We start from the raw sequence: 13,204 nt of genomic DNA on the forward strand, positions 1-13,204 counted from the left end.
TCCAAGGCAGCGCTACACCAAGATGGCAGAAGGCTGTGTTTCGCAAACTGAGAGCCGAGTCGACTCCAAGGAAGTTCGAGTCGACTCCAAGACTGGACGAGCCAAAAGACAGAGGATCGGGAGTTCGGGCTCTGAGATTCGAGTCGACTCCCAGGACAGTCGAGTCGACTCGAGAGGACAAAATTCAAAATTAGATCCACGGACTTCAGTGGATGAGCCGACTCCGAAATTGCCAAGTCAGCTCCAGAAGTTGGCGAGTCGACTCCAGGTTAAGACGAGTCGACTCCCAGTCGAGGCAAGCACATTAATTCAAATTTGGAACAGTGGCCGAGTCGTCTCCGGTAAAACACGAGCCGACTCCTGCAACAGGCGAGCCGACTCCTGATCGCGCGAGTCGACTCCGATCCCAACGGTAACATTGTCAGAAAATGCAGACTGTGCCCAACGGCTCTTTTTCTTGTCTCTAACGGCTATATTCTTGTTTCCACGCCATCTGAAGCTATAAAAACAAGAAGAGAGCTAGGGGAAAACTCATGGAAGTGGGAGAGAACATTTAGAGAAGAGATCTCAAAGAGATTACAAGGGAAATCCCCCATAAGCACAAAAGGGCCATTCAAAGTGAAATAGAGAGAAGAAGAGCATCCAAGAGAATCCCAAAACTTCCTCTCCATCCGTGTGCTGCCTCAGTGATCCTCTACCTCATGCCAAATCAGAAGAGGGTCAAGTAAAGAAGAAGCCGAGCTCCTCCATCTTCAAAACTCGTTTGAGGGCTTCTCTTTACTCTATTTGTTTATATTGTTATATTTGCTTGCTTAAGAAGCTTTGTTTTGCTTTATACTTTGTTTTCAATATCTTGTAACTTGATTCAATCAAGGGATTGAATCAAGGGGTTAAGGTTTGTTGGTGAGCCAAAGGGAAAACCAACGGTGTTAGGGTTGTTGGTGAGCCAAAGGGAAAACCAACGGTGTTAGGTTTGTTGGTGAGCCAAAGGGGAAAACCAACGGTGATAGGTTTGTTGGTGAGCCGAGGGTAAAACCAACGTGTAAGGGTTTGATTGTGATCCCGGGAAAACAATCGGAGTGGTTCTAGTCGGTGAGCCTGGAAAAACCGACCGAGTTCGTTGTGACCTCGTAAAACAACAAGTTGGGTTGTGAGCTTGTAAAACAACCGACTGTAATCTGTAGGATTATAGTGAAATTCCCAAGAAGTCTTGGAGAGTGGATGTAGGTGCTGGGGTGCACCGAACCACTATATGTTTGCTGTATTTGTAATGCTTTTTGTCATTATCTAACTCACACACTTACTCACTTAGATAAATTGCTTGCTTAACTATTATCCGCGAATTCTTTAGTTGCAAGCATACTCAATCAAGTCACATTCTATACATCAAACTGTCGCTAAGTTCAACTTTCACTGCGCATATATACAACTTAGCATAATTAATCAAAAAGTGCTAGAAGTAGCTTAAAAGTTTTAAAAGACCCAATTCACCCCCCCCTCTTGGGTTGTATCTACTGGGCAACATGTTGTATCCCAAGTTTGTGCATTTTCTGCTAAAAGATCAAAATAATCCCAGGCTTCATTTGGTTCCTTACTCATGAATTCACCATTACACATCATTTCTACAAATTGTCTCATATTGGAGGACAAACCATCATAAAAGAAACTAATGACCCTCCAAATTTCATATCCATGATGTGGGCAAGCAAGTAGAAGGTCCTTAAATCTTTCCCAACAATGAAAAAATGTTTCTCCATCTTTTTGTGCAAAGTTCATGATATTTCTTCTAAGTGTGTTCGTTTTATGTGTTGGGAAGAATTTCTTTAAAAATTCTCTTGTCATTTCTTGCCAGGTAGCTATGGTCCTAGGCCTTAAGGAGTGTAACCATGACTTAGCTTTTTCCTTTAAAGAAAAAGGAAATAACTTAAGCTTAACTACCTCTTCAGTGACATCATTGAAATGAAGTGTTGAACATACTTCATCAAATTCTTTCATATGCAAATAGGGACTTTCAGAATCAAGTCCGTGAAACTTTGGAAGTAATTGGATTATTCCTGGTTTCATGTCAAAAGCTCCCGCAGCAGTAGGAATAACCACACAGGATGGGGTACTGGTCCTAGTGGGTTGTAGATAATCACGAAGCGTTCTAATAGGTAAGTCATCTTGAAATTCATTATCTCCCTGATTACTACCATTATCTTCCATTTGATTATTTGAATTTTGAACAATTAAATTTTTATCTTTTAATTCAACTCGAAATAATCTATTCGTTTTATCTCTCTCCCACAACAGCATATACTAAGTTTTTTTATTATTTTTTATTTTATTATTTTTTATTTTATTTTTATTTTTATTTTTATTTTTATTATTATTTTTTTTTTTACACAAACACCCTAATACAGCAAAACAAAAGTTTAATTAAAACATGCATCACCCAACAATTTCTAAGGTTTTCCTAAAAATTCTAGACAGCTCCTAACTGGGTTGAAGAGGACACCTAAGCCTCCAATCCGGTCTATTAACCTTAGTCGACCAGGTAAGCTCCCAGGTAAGTGGAGGGGTCACGATGCATGTAGCAAAGGTCCCACTTAAAACCCACTTTCCTCGAACAGAAACTGTCTCCCTTTAATCACTTAAATGGACAAAGCTTGCCTAGACATCAACCAGATAACAGAGCGAAATTGGTGCAACTTTCGGTGGTCTTCGTCCTATTGAGCTCGAATATCCTTAGGGGCCAACGTCTAGTTGATTTTAATTAGGCTTAGGATATTTATGCACTTGGATGATTTTTGGGCTAAGGACGAGTGATGAAATTCCGACCTTATCTTGTTAATGGGTTCAGCCCTTAGATTATTTTATGCAAATGCTTTATACTATATGCAACAATCAAGAAGATTTTAACATTTTATGTCATGACATTAAATTGCATTTGAATAGTTGATCAAGCAAACTAGCTAAATTTTTTTCTTTTTATTTATTTATTATTTTTATTATTTTATTATTTTAATTAATAATAATTTTTTTAATTTTTTTTAAAACAAGAGTAAAATTCTAATATAGGAAAAATAGGACTAGTATGAGCAAAACAGGAAAATTAATTTAAATACTCACGGCCGGAGTTCATTCACTCCGGGAATCCAAAAAAAAAAAAAAAAATTTGATCTTGATCTTCCTCGTTACTGGTCCCGCTTTTTGTCGTCCTTGAATCTGTAAAGATTTGAAATTTCAGCCGTATTAAAGATAAAGAAAAATTGAAGAACTAGAAATTAAACATTTGAAATTTTCAGCCTTGTTCTCGTTCGCACGTTGCAAATCCCCGGCAACGGCGCCAAAAACTTGCTACGTTTTTAATCTTGCTCTTTTAAAAAGGAAAATTAAATGTAGAATACCCCAAGTATAGGGTGTAGCAAAGTAATATTCTCGATGAGTCCGAGATCGAATCCACAGGGATTTGACAGTAAACAAAAAAAAAAAACTTAAGGCTAACTAATATTCAGATTTAAAAATATAACTAAGGCATTAGGATTCAGCCTAGCACTTAATCATGCTTTCCTAAAATCATCTATTAATCATAATAAAATAGATTTAGTTTTTATGGGCAGCATTACAGTAATTCTATTTTAAACTACAGGGATTTCTAAGCATCTGTTATACCCAGGAAAATAACAAATCAAAGAAAATATATAAGTTTGAAATAATTTCTATAAATTTACTGCACCATAAATCAAATCAATAACATTAAAATCCCATTGATGATTAAATGAAATACATGAAGAAAATGGTAGGCTTTTCCTTAGCCTTAGCTAAAAGATATTTAGCTATCCATATGAGATGCAAGCAATTTTATAAAATGGATTAGTATAGAATAAATAAAATAAACATAAACCCTTTTTTTTCTATTAGGAAACAGAGTACTCTGTTTCCTTTCTTCTTCTCCCGTGGCCTCTCCTCCTCTCTTGCTCGGCTGAAAGGATTGATCGGAAGAGGGAGCTTCGCTGGTAGATCCTCCCTTGGCCTCTTCCTCCTTCGTCGCACGGCCAGCTGTCCTCTTCTCCTCTCTTCCTATCTTGCCCGAACTTGGATGTATCCGGCCTTCTCCCTTTCTGTTTTATTCTGTCCGGCTGGGAATAATGCCGATAGATCCTCCTCTTCTTCTCCCGTCGGCTCCCCTCCTCCACCGGATGACTCCCCTTTTTATAGCATGTTGAAGGCGCGGCTGGTGAGATGCGTGGAGGTTTGGGGATGATCCGGTTGCTTGAGATGCGGGATGAAGTTGAATCGCTTGGGATTCTTCAGCTGGAAATGTTGTAGAAGTTTGGGAATGGATGAGACATGGGGTAGATGAAGTTGAATCGCCTGGGATCTTCGGCTGCTGGGATGCTTCCACTGTTGCTTGGAATGATCCGTTGGAAGACAAGAAGCCATGTGGCTGGTTGATGCCACAACGCTTGAGATGCCATGATCGGTTGGGATGCGGCTGGGAAGTGTGGAAGAAGATGACCGTTGGGGTGTTGAGAAGACTCCTAACAGCCGCTGGATTTGTGGATGAGCTGGGAAGAAACAGGGAAGATGGAAGGACTCTGAGGAGATGCCATGATCGGTTGGGAAAACTGGGAAACTCCTCGTGTGCTCGAACAGATGGAATGTGGCGACGGTTGAAGAGCTGAGTGCTGGGTTTGTTCCAAAACAGAGGAAATGGAATGTTGCCACGGTCGGTTGGAGGACTTAAACATTGGGAAGTTGATGGCAAACGGATTGAATTGTTTTGGGACTTTCGAGACGGCACAGGGACACTTGAAGATGTTGGGAAATCACTTGCTTCAACTCATTGATGTGGATACATGGAAATTTTATGTTAGGAACTGTTGAGTCGCCTCATCACGGACACAGGGAAATTTGTTAAGCTCGAACTACCAGGCATTGGGCTAAAATCCAGCATTATTGGGTCTTTTGAATTACATGCACTCAGACACAGATAAAACATTAATTAATTAATTTTATTAATAAAGATTAGCTATAATACTAATTAAGATAATATGAAAATTTTACTTTTGTACTCTCATCATAAAGCAATTAACGACCCATCCAATGATAGCTTGATTGATTGGTGTCCTAATGGAACCGATGATGATGATTTGTCAGTCACACCTATTGTGGATAATCTGGATATCAAGATGGTCAATGGGTGGAGACCAAAAGTAGAAGAATTTAAGAGGTTGTCGCCTCGAGAGGCGAAAATAGTACCATCCCATGGGCAAGCACCCAAGCTCGAATTGAAACCCTTACCAAAGGAACTTAAGTATGCTTTTCTTGGACCCGAAGACACTTTTCCTGTAATCATCTCGTCTGGACTTGATCATACCCAAGAAAGAAAATTAGTTGGTATTCTAAAGAATCATAAAGGAGCCTTAGGGTGGTCTATTGCCGACTTGAAGGGAATTAGCCCCTTAATTTGCATGCACCGGATATATTTGGAGGACAATGCCAAAACCACAAGGCAAATGCAACGAAGGTTGAATCCTACAATGAGAGATATGGTTAAGGCAGAAGTCCTCAAGTTGCTTGATGTGGGTATTATTTATCCAATTTCCGACAGCAAGTGGGTAAGCCCTACTCAAGTCGTTCCTAAGAAGTCGGGTTTGACGGTGGTAGAAAATGAACAAGGTGAACTAGTTCCAACTCGTGTCCCGACGAGTTGGCGCATGTGTGTTGACTACCGAAAGCTGAATTTGGTCACACGAAAGGATCACTTTCCTCTACCCTTCCTAGACCAAGTGTTGGAGAGAGTTGCAGGGCATGATTTCTATTGTTTTCTCGATGGCTATTCGGGATATTATCAAATTGAAATTTCACCAGAAGATCAAGAGAAGACTACCTTCACTTGTCCTTTTGGCACATTTGCTTTCCGACGGATGCCATTTGGGTTGTGTAATGCACCTGCAACATTCCAAAGATGCATGCTCAGCATCTTTGAAGACATGAACGAGAAGTTTTTGGAAGTGTTCATGGATGACTTCTCCATTTTTGGTGACTCATTTGATGATTGCTTGTCACATTTACAAGCAGTCTTAGCTCGATGTATAGAAAAGAATTTGATATTGAATTGGGAGAAATGCCACTTCATGGTACCAAAGGGAATTGTCTTAGGACATATTGTTTCATCGAAGGGCATGGAAGTAGATAGAGCTAAGATCGATTTAATTGCTAAGCTACCTGCACCCTAGACGGTTAAAGATGTTCGATCATTTTTGGGTCACGCCGAATTTTATAGGAGGTTCATCAAGGACTTTAGTGTCATAGCTCGACCATTATGTAACCTCCTATCCCTTGATACACCGTTCAATTGGACTGAAATCTGTCAAGAGGCATTCGAAAAGTTGAAGTCTATGCTTAGCACTGCACCCATTGTGTGACCACCTGATTGGTCATTACTTTTTGAGATTATGCGCAACGCTAGCAACTATGCGATAGGAGCTGTCCTAGGACAATGCAAGGATAATAAGCCATATGTCATTTACTATGCAAGCAAAACCTTAAACGATGCTCAAATGAATTACACTACCACCGAGAAGGAATTGCTTGCAGTAGTATTTGCCTTAGATAAATTTCGCTCTTATATCCTTGGTGCTCCTGTTGTTATCTTCACGGACCATGCGGCACTAAAATATTTGTTGGATAAAAAAGAGGCCAAACCACGCTTAATACGATGGATACTTCTACTCCAAGAATTTGACATCACTATTAAAGATAAAAAGGGAGTAGAGAATGTGGTTGCGGACCATTTATCACGGCTAGTTTTTCATGATTCAGTGCCACAATTTCCCATCAAGGACTCATTCCCTGAAGAGCAGTTGTTTGCACTTTCTAGTATGCCATGGTATGCAGATATTGTAAATTTTCTTGTTACAAGCCAGATGCCAGAACATTGGGGGTCGACAGATAGAAAAATTTTCTTGCGCGAAGTAAAGAATTATTACTATGACGAACCCTATTTATTTAAATATTGCAATGATCAAATCTTTAGACGATGCATACCGGATCATGATATACAAAGCGTACTCTCTTTCTGCCATACTGATGCTTGTGGTGGACACTTTGCTTCTAAGAAAACCGCCGCAAAGGTCTTGCAATGTGGTTTCTATTGGCCTACTATGTTCAAAGATGCCCACGAGTTCTGCAGGACATGTGATCCATGTCAACGTATTGGAAGTCTAACTCGTAGGCAAATGATGCCTCTTCAACCCATTACTGTTATCGAAATTTTTGATTGTTGGGGCATCGATTTTATGGGCCCATTCCCACCATCTTTTGGATATGATTACATTTTAGTCGGTGTCGAGTATGTGTCCAAATGGGTAGAAGCTGTCGCTTGTAGGACCAATAATCACAAACCTGTCCTGAAGTTTTTAAAAGAAAATATTTTTTCACGATTTGGGATGCCTAAGGTTATAATTAGTGACGGTGGAAAACACTTTTGTAATAAGCCTTTTGAGATATTATTAAAAAATTATGGTGTCACCCACAGAGTTGCTACCCCATATCACCCGCAAACTAGTGGCCAAGTAGAATTAGCCAATAGGGAAATCAAGCGTATTTTAGAAAAAACGGTAAATCCATCACGAAAAGATTGGTCCTTGAAACTATCAGATGCATTATGGGCCTATCGGACTACATACAAAACCATTCTTGGCATGTCTCCCTACTGGCTAGTCTACGGTGTGGAGTGATTGATTATAACCCTATTTGATTTTGATGAGCTCAAAGCATTTGAGTATATCTTATACTAATGAATTCAATCTAGTGTTTCAGCCAAATATTTGTAAATTTATGTTTAAGTGTCTCTAGCTTTGGTTCAATACATTTTGGCTAAGTATGGAACTCAGTTTGAACCAAAGTCTGAAGCTCGAGTCGACTCCGAAAGATTACGAGTCGACTCCAAGTGTATCAGAAGCTCTGGCACATGCTCGAGTCGACTCCGGTACACTACGAGTCGACTCCGACTGAGAACTGATAGAAAGACAGAAAGTTGATTTTTCAGACCCTGTCAGCGAGTCGACTCCACAAGGGTTCGAGTCGACTCCGATGGTTGCCGAGTCGACTCCCGACGTTTCCGAGTCGACTCCAAAGGGTAACAGAAGAAAGACAGAACAATGTATTTCAGACCCTGCAACTGAGTCGACTCCAGAAGGTTACGAGTCGACTCCGAAGTTTGGCGAGTCGACTCCTAGTTAAGTACGAGTCGACTCTCAGAGGAAAGCAAGACTACGAGGCAGTTCAACTCAAAATATAGAGAAACAGTTTTCGGATCCTGAGAGCCGAGCCGACTCCAAGTACTCTCGAGTCGACTTCCAAGTCAGCCGAGTCGACCCCAACAAAATCTGAGTCGACTCCGAGGCAGTTCAACTCAAAATACAGAGAAACAGTTTTCGGATCCTGAGAGCCGAGCCGACTCCAAGTACTCCCGAGTCGACTCTCAAGTCAGCCGAGTCGACTCCGAGGCAGTTCAACTCCAAACACAGAGGATCAGTTTTCGAATTCTGAGAGCCGAGTCGACTCCAACAAAGTGCGAGTCGACTCCGAGGCAGTTCAACTCAAAACACAGAGAAACAGTTTTCGGATCCTGAGAGCCGAGCCGACTCCAAGTACTCTCGAGTCGACTCCCAAGTCAGCCGAGTCGACCCCAACAAAATCCGAGTCGACTCCGAGGCAGTTCAACTCCAAACACAGAGGATCAGTTTTCGGGCTCTGAGAGCCGAGTCGGCTCCAAGATGATCCGAGTCGACTCGAGAAAGAAATACAGAAAAACAGATCTCTGGAACCCTGAGAACGAGTCATCTCCGGAGGGCCGAGTCATCTCCAGACATTGGCGAGTCAACTCCAGGGTTGGCCGAGTCAACTCCAGAACGGGACAGCACTTTAATTCAAATCCTGAACAGTGGGCGAGTCGTCTCTAGTAAAGTGTGAGTCGACTCCAGCAACAGCCGAGTCGACTCCAGATCGAGCGAGTCGACTCCGACCCCAACGGATACACTGTCAGGAGTTGCAGAGTGTGCAGAACGGCCACAAAAAGGTATCTAACGGCTAATTTTCAAAGTGGACTGCTTAAATAGCCAGAGTGAACAGTAGTAGACATCAAGAGAGCTATTCCATTCAAACAAAAAGGGATTTCCACCTACCAAAGGCTCTCAAGAGTAAATACAAGAGAAAGAAGGAAAAAGCGCATTGAACTCTATCCAACAAACGTTTCCTTCGCATTCAAGGCTCTCCTCTGACATCAGATCATTAGTGCATTCAAAGAGGAGACTCAGAGTTCGAGAAGCCCCTTCTTCCTCTTCCAAAATCTGTTTGAGGGCTTCTAACTCTACATTATTTATATTGTTCATATTTGCCTTTTAAGAAGCTTTTTCTGTACTCTTTACAAACTGTTTTCTTGTTACTTGATTCAATCAGGGGATTGAATTAAGGTTGTTGAGGTTTGTTGGTGAGCCGAAGTTAAAACCAACGGTGTAAGGGTTCGATTGTGATCTCGGAAAAACAATCGGGTGGTTTTAGTCGGTGAGCCTGTGAAAACCGACCAAGTTCGTTGTGATCTCGTGAAAACAACAAGTTGGGTTGTGAACTTGTAAAACAACCGGCTGTAATCCTAGGGATTATAGTGAACTCCCAAGTGAAGCTTGGGGAGTGGACGTAGAAGCAAGGATTAGCTCTGAACCACTATAAAACCTCTTGTGTTTGTAATTGGTTCATTGTCTCTTCCATCCTCTCCACTCACTATAACTAGTAATCTAATTAATCAGCCTGCAATAATATTAATTAGTTATTCATTAAGTTTTAATTTGCAATTATTTCTTAAAACCCAATTCACCCCCCCTCTTGGATTGTCTTCTTGGGCAACATACGGAAAAGCGTGTCATCTACCTGTAGAAATAGAACATAAATCGTATTAGGCAATTAGAAAATTGAATTTTGATTTACAAGATGCTAGTCTAGCTAGAAAATTGTAATTGAACGAGCTTAATGAGATTCACAGAGATGCTTATGACAATGCTAAAATTTGCAAAGAACGAATGAAGATCTTACATGATAAATCAATTTAAAAAAAATCTTTTGAACCTTTGCAAAAAGTTCTTTTATATGATTCCTGCTTACATCTGTTTCCTGGTAAGTTGCGATCGAGATGGACAGATCCTTACATTATAAAAACTGTTTTTCCATATGGGACGGTTGAGATTGAGAATCCACGGGATGGTAGAATTTTTAAGATAAATGGACATAGGTTAAAACTTTTTCTTGAGAATTTTGCAGATGAAAAGGACTCCTTTTCCTTGGGGGAGCCTTCTTATGACTGAGCATGAAGGCAAAGGTATGTGTATATTAGTTAGGATTATTTTTCTAGTTTTGTAGGTTTTATTTTCTGGATATCAACAGCTCAAGGTATTCCTCTTCTCTTCAATATTATTTTCTCTATTGTCTTTCATTATAGCTTTCTTGTATCTATTACATTGAGGACAATGCAATGTTTAAGTTGGGGAGAGGAAAGTATTTTGATTAAAAAAAAAAAAAATTTGCATTCTTTTCTAAGCAAATGCACATGTATTTTCATATTGAGTTTGTGCAACTATTAAGGCAAGGAATACATGCGTACTATGACTGATCAGAGACCTATTATTAGATCCCCGCACATGTATTTAATGATTATAGGAAGGCCTCAGGAGTTCACATTTGTTTAATGCATTTTTATTAAGCCATATCTGTAAAAGAAGTACGAGTATCCTTGTCCGTACTAAAAGGTTCATGATTTGATTTTCACATAAAGATAGAAGTTGAATACCTTGGCTAGATCACCTAAGTGCCTTATGTTCCGACCTTGGTTGACCTATAGTCACGATGCAGTCACGTTATATGGTTCAGTTTACCTACTCTTATTATTTAAAAAAAAAGAAAAAGAAAGAGATGACAAGTCTGACCTCGTGGCGTAGTCTGGTTCGAGTAATTAAGTCCGAAGGGTGTTTCACCTAATGCCTTGAGCCAACTGGATCAGGAGTCATTGGCCGAAAACTCGCTACATGGACCTTGCTAGAGCCTAAGGGGGTTGGACTATTGTAATCATCGTATGTGTTCAAAAATAAAAATAAGCATGAATAGGGTTGGTCAGGCTGAACCCAGTGACATGTGGTAATGGCTGGTTTGACTCCATTGTATTGGACCTTTGTGTACTTTGGATATTTAGTTGGGATTGATAACTCCTTTTTATGCAAACCATTCTTGACAATTTTTAGACAACATGAGATATTCCAAAAATTTGATGGATCAGGCTCTAATAAACTGTAGTAAACACTTGTGAACTTAAGTAGTACACCTAAAATTCAAGCGGTACCATGTTGTGGTGGAGGTATTAGTGCTCTAAGAAAGTCATTCTGTTTATGCACACTACACTTTAGTATTCCCCTTGCTTTGATAGTTGCCAAGCTTAAGAAAAATAGATATCACATGTGTATTAGCTTAGGCTTTATTTCATATTTTTTAGGATCTCATGTCATATCATTCATGATGTTTGTGGGTAACATCCCTGAAAAACCCTCACGAGACAACACTCGTCCACTAGGGTAACCTAGGGGTTTAACGGCTTGTTGCACGTGCTAAGTGCAATCGTGATGCCCTACGAAAGTGGGTACATATCTTAGTTTTATGTCTTTAGCTTTAATAAAAAGTCAAAGAATTGACCAACACTTTTTGTACTCTCATGTTATTATTTACTCTGAATTGCTAAAGACTAGCAATAAGCTAGTTGGGGGGTATGATGAGAGCACAAAAGTGCAATCTAAGTACCAATTAACTTAGCCTAATGCTAGCAAAATAATGACAAATAATAGATGTTAACATTTGCATGATTAATATTTTATCCTTAGCACTTATTATAATTTTTAATATTATTTTATATAAATTCATCTAAAAAGGATGCATCCTTCCAACTGCAGAACAGAGTCTATGACTCTTCTTCCGCGCACCCAAGCGACTCCCCAAATTCCGTAATGCAACTAAAGCTTCCAGCCGTCCGTGAGCTAGGATCTGTGATCTGATCTCCCGCACCCAATCCTAGCATCCTGATTCCATCCGCACCAGTGATCAGCTCCCTTCCCGTCTTGACCGCGATCACCCCCCAGCGTCCGCCTCCTCCATTCACGCGTCCAGCTCTCAGCGTGATTCTCCTGTGTTCATTCCCAGCATCCGCACGTCGTCCGCGTCCGCGATCACCTCCGGCACTCGTCTCGTCCGTGTTCTCCTCCTTCTCAGCCTCACAACCCGATCAACGCTCCTCCACAGCAGCCGCGATCACCTCCCAAGCATCCGCCTCCCTCACCGTTTCAAAGATTCCGAGTCCGTTCTTCAGCATGTGATCCCGCCTACAGCCGTCCGTGAGCAGCGTCCCAGGATCCCAGCGTCCGAAGATCCTGCCGCAGCTCTCATCCATTTCAATCTCCCAGCCGTCTGCCTCCTCTTCTTCCACGAGCCTGCCTCACGCGCCGGACCAGCATCAGACCCCCTCAGCGCCGGATCCGCCCGCAATCTCCTCCACAGCGTCCGCCCGAGCCCAAGACCCCAGCATCCCGTGAAGCGTCGCACCCATCAGCGCCGGATCCGCTCCGTTGTCACCTCCTCTCCACGCGCGATCAGGGGAATCCTAGCTTGTCCATGGGCTCTGGGGCGATCTATATGAAGAGGGCCTTCTCAACTGGGAAAGGGAGCTCTGATTCGGAAAAACAGAGGGGCTGATTTGTGGGAAGAAGAAGAAGAAAAAAAAGAAAAAGAAACAGGGTATGCCCTGTTTTGGAAAAGAAAAAGAAAAAAAATAGGGGAGTTGATGTTTGTAATAGCTTGCTAACTCTTTTGGCAAAGGGTGATGGATGAATCCTTGCCATGTTGCTTTCATCAAGTATACTCTAAACTTTTATTCTAATTATTTTATATCCATTGGTATGTTTTGAATTCTTGAATATTTATTTATTAGATAGATCTTTTATGGTTTATATATATATTGATGCATGGATTGTTTCGATGTTTGATTTGTCGTAGACGTAACCGGCACGATAAATACTAAAATGTTGAATTCATATTTTCAGATTGTATACTCTATGATTAGAACTACTCTATCATATTAATCTTTAATCAAGAATCGCCGAGTTTATTTATTGAAAGTAATATT

The 13,204-nt window shown here is 40.8% G+C and overlaps 1 non-coding gene across 1 annotated transcript; it reads left to right on the top strand.

Moving 5' to 3' along the window:
• Nucleotides 1-1,687: 1,687 nt before the first annotated feature.
• Nucleotides 1,688-1,794, top strand: LOC120106752 (small nucleolar RNA R71). Its single transcript, XR_005508800.3, has one exon. It is a non-coding gene; the product is annotated as a small nucleolar RNA R71 (small nucleolar RNA).
• Nucleotides 1,795-13,204: the final 11,410 nt, after the last annotated feature.

This window comes from Phoenix dactylifera, chromosome 12, assembly GCF_051530095.1.
Source record: "Phoenix dactylifera cultivar Ajwa chromosome 12, Ajwa_hap1_PhDact_Kaust_v1.1, whole genome shotgun sequence".
Lineage (NCBI taxonomy): Eukaryota > Viridiplantae > Streptophyta > Magnoliopsida > Arecales > Arecaceae > Phoenix > Phoenix dactylifera.